At 46.7% G+C, this 8,997-nt stretch overlaps 1 protein-coding gene across 2 annotated transcripts in view; it reads right to left on the minus strand.

Annotated features, from left to right (window-relative positions):
• LOC147114745 (putative C-mannosyltransferase DPY19L4) overlaps nt 1–7,638 on the minus strand; it is a 119,007-nt gene extending 111,369 nt beyond the window's left edge. The window contains exon 1 of one of the 2 annotated variants that reach the window (XM_085992638.1): nt 7,354–7,638. The gene's annotated coding sequence lies outside the window, so the exon portion shown is untranslated. Of the gene's footprint in view, nt 1–1,422; nt 1,713–7,353 lie in introns of those variants that run through there. The other variant, XM_085992636.1, reaches the window with a different exon arrangement.
• Between the last annotated feature and the right edge of the window lie 1,359 nt (nt 7,639–8,997).

Below are 8,997 nucleotides of genomic sequence, written 5' to 3' on the forward strand. Positions count from 1 at the left end.
CTCTCTATCCAGACCCCTCATGATTTTGAATACCTCTATCAAATCTCCTCTCAACCTTCTCTGCTCTAAGGAGAACAACCCCAGCCTCTCTAGTCTATCCACGTAACTGAAGTCCCTCATTCCTGGAATCACTCTCAAAGGCCTTCACATCCTTCCTAAAGTGCAGTGCCCAGAATTGGACACAATACTCCAGTTGAGGCTGAACCAGTGTTTTATAAAGGTTCATCATAACTTCCTTGCTTCTGTACTCTATGCCTTTATTTATGAAGTATGAAGTATCCCGTATGCTTTTTTAAAATGCTTTCTCAACCTGCCCTGCCACCTTCAACGATTTGTGCACATATAGCCCTAGGTCTCTCCGTTCATGCACCCCCTTTATGATTGTACACTTTAGTTAATATTGCCTCTCCTCGTTCTTCCTACCCAAATGTATCACTTCGCACTTTTCTGCCAACACCATCCTACCTGCATCAACTTTATCCCTCCATGGGACCTCTGACGTTAATGCTGGTCTCCCTACTATTGTCTCCAACCTATTCCCCGCTACTACTAGGAAATATGTATCCCACTAGTTACTACATAATCAGGCCTATGGAACCGGAGCTTTTCACGGTGTCCATTTGCATGCGCACTCTGGCTGCCGCTCTGGACCCAAGCCGTTTACTTCTATTTCCACTTTTTTCTCCCCCCCTTTTCCTTTTCTCTTTATCTATCCTTCCCTGACCGCTCTCTCCTGTCGTCATGCTTCCTTTCATCTCTCCAATACTCTGACCTCCCAAATCCCTACCTCAATCCTTCATTACTCTTCGACCTTCCTACTCTCCTGCCGCCGTCCCAGGCTCGACTGCCTCTTAGATAAGCCCACAGCTTCCCTCTGTGCCTCTCTTGGCATCCTCTGAAAGGTCCACCGTGGCACTCGTCGCTGCCTCCTCACTAGCAGCACCCCCAACTGTCCCATTCTACTCTCTCGCCGACCTTACCGCCTAGTGCGGCCGTTGGGGCTAATCTTGCCAATCTCCTCCCCGTCCAACTCACCCCTCCCAGCGCTGACCCTGTGGACGCTGCAGTGGGTCAACCATCACTGACCCTCTCCGCAGCTCCCTCCAGGCCCTTACCATCCATGAGCTTATCGTGGATGATTGCATCGACATCATGGCCGCTGACTGAAACTTGGCAGAGGGGTGATGACACCTTACCCTTAAATTAAGCCTCCGCACCTGGCTATACCTTCCACCACTTGCCCCGCCCAGAATGCCATGGTGGCAGTGTGGCTCTCATCAACAAATCGCACCTTGGTCTCTCCCTCTACTCCTCTGGCACTTTCTCCTCCTTTGAGCATCTCACCTTATTCCACCCCGCTCACCTCTCATTTAAAATTCTCATTCTCTACCGCCCACACAAGTACCATAAAAATGTTATTACCGAGATATCTTCACTGCTTTCCTCCCTCAGCCTCTGCACCGAGCGACTTCTCATCCTCTGTGATTTCAACCTCCATCGCAATTCATCATGTTCTCTCTCCTCCGAGTTCACTCTCCTCCTATCCTCCCTTAATCTCTCCCTCGAGGATTAGAGTACAGGAGCAAGGATGTCTTGCTGCAGTTGTACAGGGCCTTGGTGAGACCACATCTTGAGTATTGTGTGCAGTTTTGGTCGCCTTATCCGAGGAAGGATGTTCTTGCCAAGGAGGGAGTGCAGCGAAGATTCACCAAACTGATACCTGGGATGGCAGGAATGACGTATGAAGAGAGATTGGGTCGATTAGGCTTATATTCGCTAGAATTTAGAAGAATGAGAGGGGATCTCATTGAAATTTATAAAATTCTAACAGGACTAGACAGACTAGATGCAGGAAGGCTGTTCCCGATGGCGGGGGAGTCCAGAACCAGGGGCCACAGTCTAAGGATAAGGGGTAAGCCATTTAGGACTGAGATGAGGAGGAATTTCTTCACCCAGAGAGAGTGGTGAACCTGTGGAATTCTCTACCACAGAAGACAGTTGAGGCCAATTCATTAAATATATTCAAGAAGGAGTTAGATATATTTCTTAAGGCTAAAGGGATCAAGGGATATAGGGAGAAAGCAGGGACAGGGTACTGAATTTGGATGATCAGCCATGATCGCACTGAACGGCGGAGCAGGCTCGAGGGGCCAAATGGCCTACTGCTGCTCCTATCTTCGATATATAAATTCCCCAACCCATATTCATGCCACCACCTCGACCTTGCCATCTCTCGTGGCCTCGCTACGCCCATCGTGTCAATCGCAGAGAAGGCCATATCTGACCACTTCCTCGTATCGCTCTCCACCCACATCCCCTTCCGCCCCCCACCCCGCCCCCAACCCTACTTCCTTCTGTGTCCACCCCTGGAAAAAACTCTCCCCCAACTCTTACAACTGCACTTACGAAATCCCAACTGTCCAGCCTTTGGCCCTCCATTCACTATGACATTTGTGCAGCTACCAATCAGCTCAACCACACCCTCACCACCACCTTTGATGCCCTAGTCCCTATTAAAACAATTACTCTCTCTCTCACCCTGGCTGTTCCCCCTGGTACAGCCCTTATCTTCGCTCCCTTAAGTTCAAGGGACACAGACTTAAACAATATGGCAGACAACTGGTTTAGCCATTCACCGCCAGATCTGGCTGGCCCACAAAGCATTGTCGGGTCCTACTCTTGTCTGCCAAAACTGCTCACATTTCCAGAATCGTTCTGGAATGCAAATATAAACCCCGGCTTCTATTCTCCACTGCTAACTGTCTTCTTAAACCCTTCTCCCTTGTCTCCTCCACCCTCACCTCCAACAAGTGTGAGGAACTCATGAACTTCTTTGCATCCAACATGGAGACCATCCGTTCAGCTGCTTCTGCCACTTCCCTTCCTTCCTCTCGCCCACCGGGCCAGACTTCCTATAAAGTTCCCCCTGCCCTAGCCCTGAACTTGCATCTTTCTCCAGTTTCTCTCCAATCTCCTCTCCTGATCTCGCCATGCTCATCTTGTCCAGGAGACCTACTTCCTGCTCCCTCAACCCTATTCCCACCAAACTGCTGACCACCCAACTTCCTTTTCTGGCTCCCATGTTAGCTGACATTGTTAACGGTTCTCTCTCCTCAGGTGCTATCCCCCTCTCCCTCAAATCTGCCATCATCACCCCGCTCCTCAAAAAAACCCTTGACCCCTCCATCCTTGCAAACTATTGCCTCATCTCCAGCCTCCCTTTCCTCTCCAAAGTCCTTGAACGTGTTGTCGCCTACCAAACCCGTGCCCATCTTTCCCGCAACTCCATGTTTGAATCCCTCCAATCAGGTTTCCGCCAGTGCCACATTACCGAAACAGCTCTCAAAGTCACAAATGACATCCTTTGTGACTGTGACAAAGGTAAACTAGCCCTGCTTGTCCTTGTCGACTTGTCTGCAGCCTTTGACACAGTTGACCACTTCATCCTCCTCCAACGCCTCTCCACCATCATCCAGCTAGGTGGGGCTGCACTCGCCTGGTTCCATTCTTATATATCTGATCGTAGCCAGAGAATCACCTGCAATGGCTTCTCTTCCTGCTCCCGCATAATTACCTCTGATGTTCCCCCCCCCACCCACCCCCAAGGTTCTATCCTTGGCCCCCCCTCCGATTTCTCATCTACTTGCTGCCCGTTGGCGACATCATCCGAAAACATAGCGTTAGTTTCCACATGTACTCTGACGACATCCAGCTTTACCCCAACACCACTTCTCGTGACCCTTCCACGGTCTCTAAATTATCAGACTGCTTGTCCAACATCCAGTTCTGGATGAGCAGAAATTTTCTCTAATTAAAGATTGGACAGATCAAAGCCATTGTTTTCAGTCCGCACCACAAACTCCGTTCCCTACCCACTGACTCCATCCCTCTCCCCAACATCTGTGAGGCTGAACCACACTGTTTGCAACCTTGGTGTTATATTTGACCCTGAAATGAGCTTCCGACCACATATCCGTGGCATAACCAAGATTGCCTATTTCCACCAACGTAACATCGCCCGGCTTCGCCCTGCCTCAGCCCATCTGCTGCTGAAACCCTCATCCATGCCTTTGTTACCTCTAGACTTGGCTATTCCAATGCACTCCTGGCTGGCCTCCCACATTCTACCCTACGTAAACTTGAGGTCATCCAAAAATCGGCTGCCCATGTCCTAACTCACATCAAGTCACGTTCACCCATCACCCCTGTGCTCGCTGACCTAAATTGGCTCCAGGTTACGCAACATCTCTTTTCCAAATTTCTCATCCTTGTTTTCAAGTCCCTCCATGGCCTTGCCCCTCCCTATCTCTGTAATCTCCTCCAGCCCCACAACTCCAGAGATATCTGCACTCCTCTAATTCTGCCCTCTTGAGCATTCCTGATTATAATCGCTCAACCATTGGTGGCCGTGCCTTCTGTTGCCTAGGCCCTAAGCTCTGGAATTCTCTGCCTAAATGGGTCCACCTCGCTACCTCTCTTTCTTCCTTTAAGACACTCCTTAAAACCTACCTCTTTGACCAAGCTTTTGGTCATCTGCTCCAATTTCTCATGCGGCTCCGTGTCAAATTTTTTGTCTTATAACACTCCTGTGAAGCACCTTGGGACATTTTACTACGTTAAAGGCGCTATATAAATACAAGTTCTTGTTGTTGCAAGTGGGAAGCAGCTCAGCCCCAGTGACAGATTACTAAGGTCGGAGCCCGCTGCAGGCTACTGCGTGTCCCCTTGATTACAACTCTTATTATAAGAGAGCTGCAAATCCTCCACTCAGGTTCCCATGCAATTGCACGAAAATTCCAATAGTGAGCTAGGCTAGCTGGCTGACAGTCAACTGTGCCCCGGAGTACTGCAACCTGCCTTGCTCAATGATTGTACGGCCAAGCCTATCGCAGAAGGGAAGTTTGGTTCCAAACATCTATTGCCAAGCAAGATATCTTCGAGCCACCTCAACCTTGGAGATACCCTGCCTACTCCCTCCCCTCCCCTCAAGGAATCACTAATTGGACATTAACATGCACTTGTCAGTTGTGTAATGTGCAGAGCTCTTGCTAGGAGTACTTCACAAGAGGCATGACGAGCAGCCAACTCACTATAAAATGTGAGGGCACTGCCACCATTCCCCTGATTACAGCATAGACACACACAGGAGTGGTGTTTGCCTTGCAAGGGCCTTGTACAAGGTTCAGTTTGGAGCCATTACATTTTACTTACAGTTTTTAAGAACTGAATTTCATCTTCTCCTTCTTCCATCTCAGCCATGAGGGCAGGAGGGCGAGTGAGACAGGCAAGAAGGTCGGAGCCCGCTGCAGGCTACTGAGTGTCCCCTTGATTACAACTCAGGTCAATGGCACGAGTTGCATGGCTGTAACGCAGCCTCTGGACACACACTATTCGCCACTGAATGGTTGACAGCTTCAACAATAGCGGCTTGCCTTTCTGTTAGGTAGCATCAAGCATGAACATACGAGTGGTGCTGCTAAAACCACAAAGCTTGTTGTCATACCCAGCCTCCAGCAGCTGCCTTCCCAAGACTTAAAATTTCTTCACCAGTTATATGAAGGATATCTGCCTTCAATGTAGTGGAAGGACCTAGCCAGGACAGCTTAAACCTTGCCGACAGCCTTAATATTCTAGATTTCAAAGTCCAAGGCTTAATTGTTCCAACTTTATCATCAACATATGCATCAAATCTGCTATTATTTTCAGCATTTTCTGTGACCATAGACAACAACATTTAAAAACAATAAAAAAAAGACTTGCACTTATATGGCACCTTTAACATAGTAAAACGCCCCAAGTCGCATCACTAAATGCATGAACAAAATTTGACGCCGAGCCACATAAGGACATATTAGGACAGGTGACTAAAACCTTGGCCAAAACAGTAGGTTTTAAGTAGCATTTTAAAGGAGGAAAGAGAGGTGGAGAGATGGAGAGGTTTAGGGAGGGGATTCCAGAGCTTAAGTCCTAGGCAGCTGACGGCATGGTCACCAATGGTGGAGCGATGAAAATCAGGGATGCGCAAGAGACCAGAATTGGAGGAGTGCAGAGATCTGAGGATTGTAGGGCTGGAGGAAGTTACAGAGATAGAGAGGAGCGAGGCCATGAAGGGATTTGAAAGCAAGCATGAGAATTTTAAAATCGAAGCAGATGAACAGGACTTGGTATGAGTTAGGATACAGGCAGCAGAGTTTTGGATGAGCTCAAGTTTACAGAGGATGCAAGATGGGAGGCCGGCCATGAGAGCATTGGAATAGTCGGGTCCAGTGATAACAAAGGCATGGATGTGGGTCTCAAATGACAGAGACAGGCGATGTTTCGGAGGTGAACATAATGGCGATGGAGTGAATATGGGGGTCGGAATCTCAGCTCAGAATCAAATAGGACACTATGGTTGCGAGCAGTCTGGTTCAGCCTCAGACAGTGGCTAGGGAAAGGGTTGGAGTCGGTGGCTAGGGAATGGAGTTTGTGGCAGGGACTGAAGACAATGGCTTCCATCTTCCCAATATTTACAAGGTGTGTCGGCAACCTATCTGACTGTGGAATACATCACAACCTATCCCATTAATGGTCCCACGTGCAGTCCTTTACTTTACTTTTCAGCAAGGGTCACTGAATAATGATCAGAAGTGAAAACCATTGCTGATTTTCCCTCTCTAGCTCAGGGGTGCTGAGGCCAATTACAAGGTTCCAGAGATCAGATAATTCAGTACAGATCAGTAACTGAAAGCAGGACCTTTTGGTCTGCATGGCTTAGTACTACACTGGCACATCCCCTTCCCCACTTCCTCAAAAATATCCCACCCAAAATGTGAAACTATCTTTTATCTTCCAAATGTCGAGAGACCTACTGACCATTTGTTTTAATTTCACATTTCTGGTATTTGCAATTTTTCATTTGATCCCTGTGCTTTAACTACTGTTTCGCATCTCAACAAAGTATACATTTATCTACCTACATACCAACCTTGTGCTTCAAACCAACTGGGAGACTGCTCATGTTAATCTAGAATGTTTTTCTTTTTAAAACAGAATAACCCATCTGATCTCACACAATTGCTATAATCGTCAATCACAACGCGCATTTCCACAATCCATGCCGACACAGCCCTAGATTTATTTACACCAAGGCAGGAAGGGAAATGGTAATCAGTCCGTCTTCCTGTTTTAAACCCCTGATTCAATGTACGGATTTAATTTACAATTATGGAAACCTTACTACGACTCAACCACGTCTGCGTGGGTGCAACAAATCCGGGGGGAGGGAGAAAAGATAAATGCAATCTAAGTATTATTTACGTTCTGCAATTTTAAAAAAATATATTGACGAAGCTTTAGAAGCCAGATACAGACCTGATAGATGCACAGCCCGGGCCAGCCAGCCAGCGTGCGCGCGCAGCTTCTACCCGCACCAGCCGACCAGAGAATTTGACCTTTCTACAGAAACCAGCGAACAACCGGCCACGGCTGAAAAAGAATAGAAAGGGTGTATATTTATACAGAAAATGCAACCATTTAAGATCCTAACTTTGCAGATAAATAAGTTACCAACTAACCCCACTGCAGCCAGAATTCCCCGCGCGGGTGCTGCAAATAATTGTGAACGACTTGTTTAAAACATGGTTCCCAGGAATCAATAAAGCGCCTATTTTTACGTTAAGTTTCTGTCTTGTAATAATCTTTCATTTCCTCTATTGTGGGCGGAGGATATTTATTGAAAGGGGCAAGCACACCGTGTTTAACCTACCATTGTAAGTCTATAGTAATCAAAAAGGCTAATGGAATGTTAGCCTTTATTTCAAGAGGGCTGGAATACAAAAGTGAGGAAGTGCACAGAGTTGTAGAGTTCAATTCAGTTGTACAGAGCCTTGGTCAGACCCCATCTGGAGTGCTGGGTTCAATTTTGGACACCAAACCTCAGAAATGATATATTGGCCTTGGAGGGGGTACAGCACAGATTCACCAGATTAATACCAGGGCTTAAAGGGTTAAATTATGAGGCCAGATTGTATAACTTTTTATATTTGATTGCCATTAGAAGGTTGAGGGTTGATCTAATCGAGATCTTTAAAATTATAAAGGTATTCAATAAGGTAGATTCAGAGAAATTATTTCCTCTGGTGGGGGAATCCAGAACAAGTGTTGTGTCTCCTTGTGTTCTTATACTATATCTATTACAGACACTTTTAGTTAGTGCTTTTTACTTAGCTGTATTCTTGCTTTTGTTACAGTGCTGCCGCATGGTGCGGAGTGATACAAGATATCCGACGCTGCACTGTGCACTGCCCGTGCACATGTGCCACATAGCAATATAACTACACCATACCAAAGTAGTTCCATACCAAAGTAGTTCCATTTAACGATGTGATACTATAACAATGTAACATCCCTCTTTCTCAAAAAACTAAAACATGAAATTTAACAATTTAAATTAACAAATATTATCTCTAAACTATTATTATCAACTACAAAGAATCGTGAGGTTTTTTTTTATTCGCGATATCATGGATTTTGTGGTGACCATTCCTCTCTGCGGTGTTTTGGTGTGTTCCGCTCTCGTTGTTGTTGCTGTCGCCTTTGGAGTTGGAGTGTGCATGCTCGTGGTTGTTTGATTTGTAGCGCTTGTTTCTGGTGTTGTACTGCTTGTGGTAGCTGGTGTTGTCAGTGTTGCTGATGTCTGCTTCTTATCCAGTTCAGGTGAAGGTCTGATGTGGAGTCTGTTCCGTCTGTATTGGTTACCAGCTTCAGTCTCTACGAAGTAGGATCTTGGAGTATCAGCTTTTCCAATGACCTTGGCTGGATTCCAGGTTTTCAACACCGGGTCTTGCACATGTACTGATTGTCCATTCAGCAATTCTGGTAGCGTCTTTGCATGTTTATCGTAATGTTTGCTTCCTACGATTTGTGCTTCTGCCAGCTTTTGTCTGAAGTCCTCCTGGTCCTGGGGAGGATGTATTTTTGCTGGTAGTGTAGTCTTAAACTTCCTCCCATTCAGCA

Source organism: Somniosus microcephalus, chromosome 7 (assembly GCF_052327205.1).
Source record: "Somniosus microcephalus isolate GS21.2 chromosome 7, FLI_Smic_1.0, whole genome shotgun sequence".
Taxonomy (NCBI): domain Eukaryota; kingdom Metazoa; phylum Chordata; class Chondrichthyes; order Squaliformes; family Somniosidae; genus Somniosus; species Somniosus microcephalus.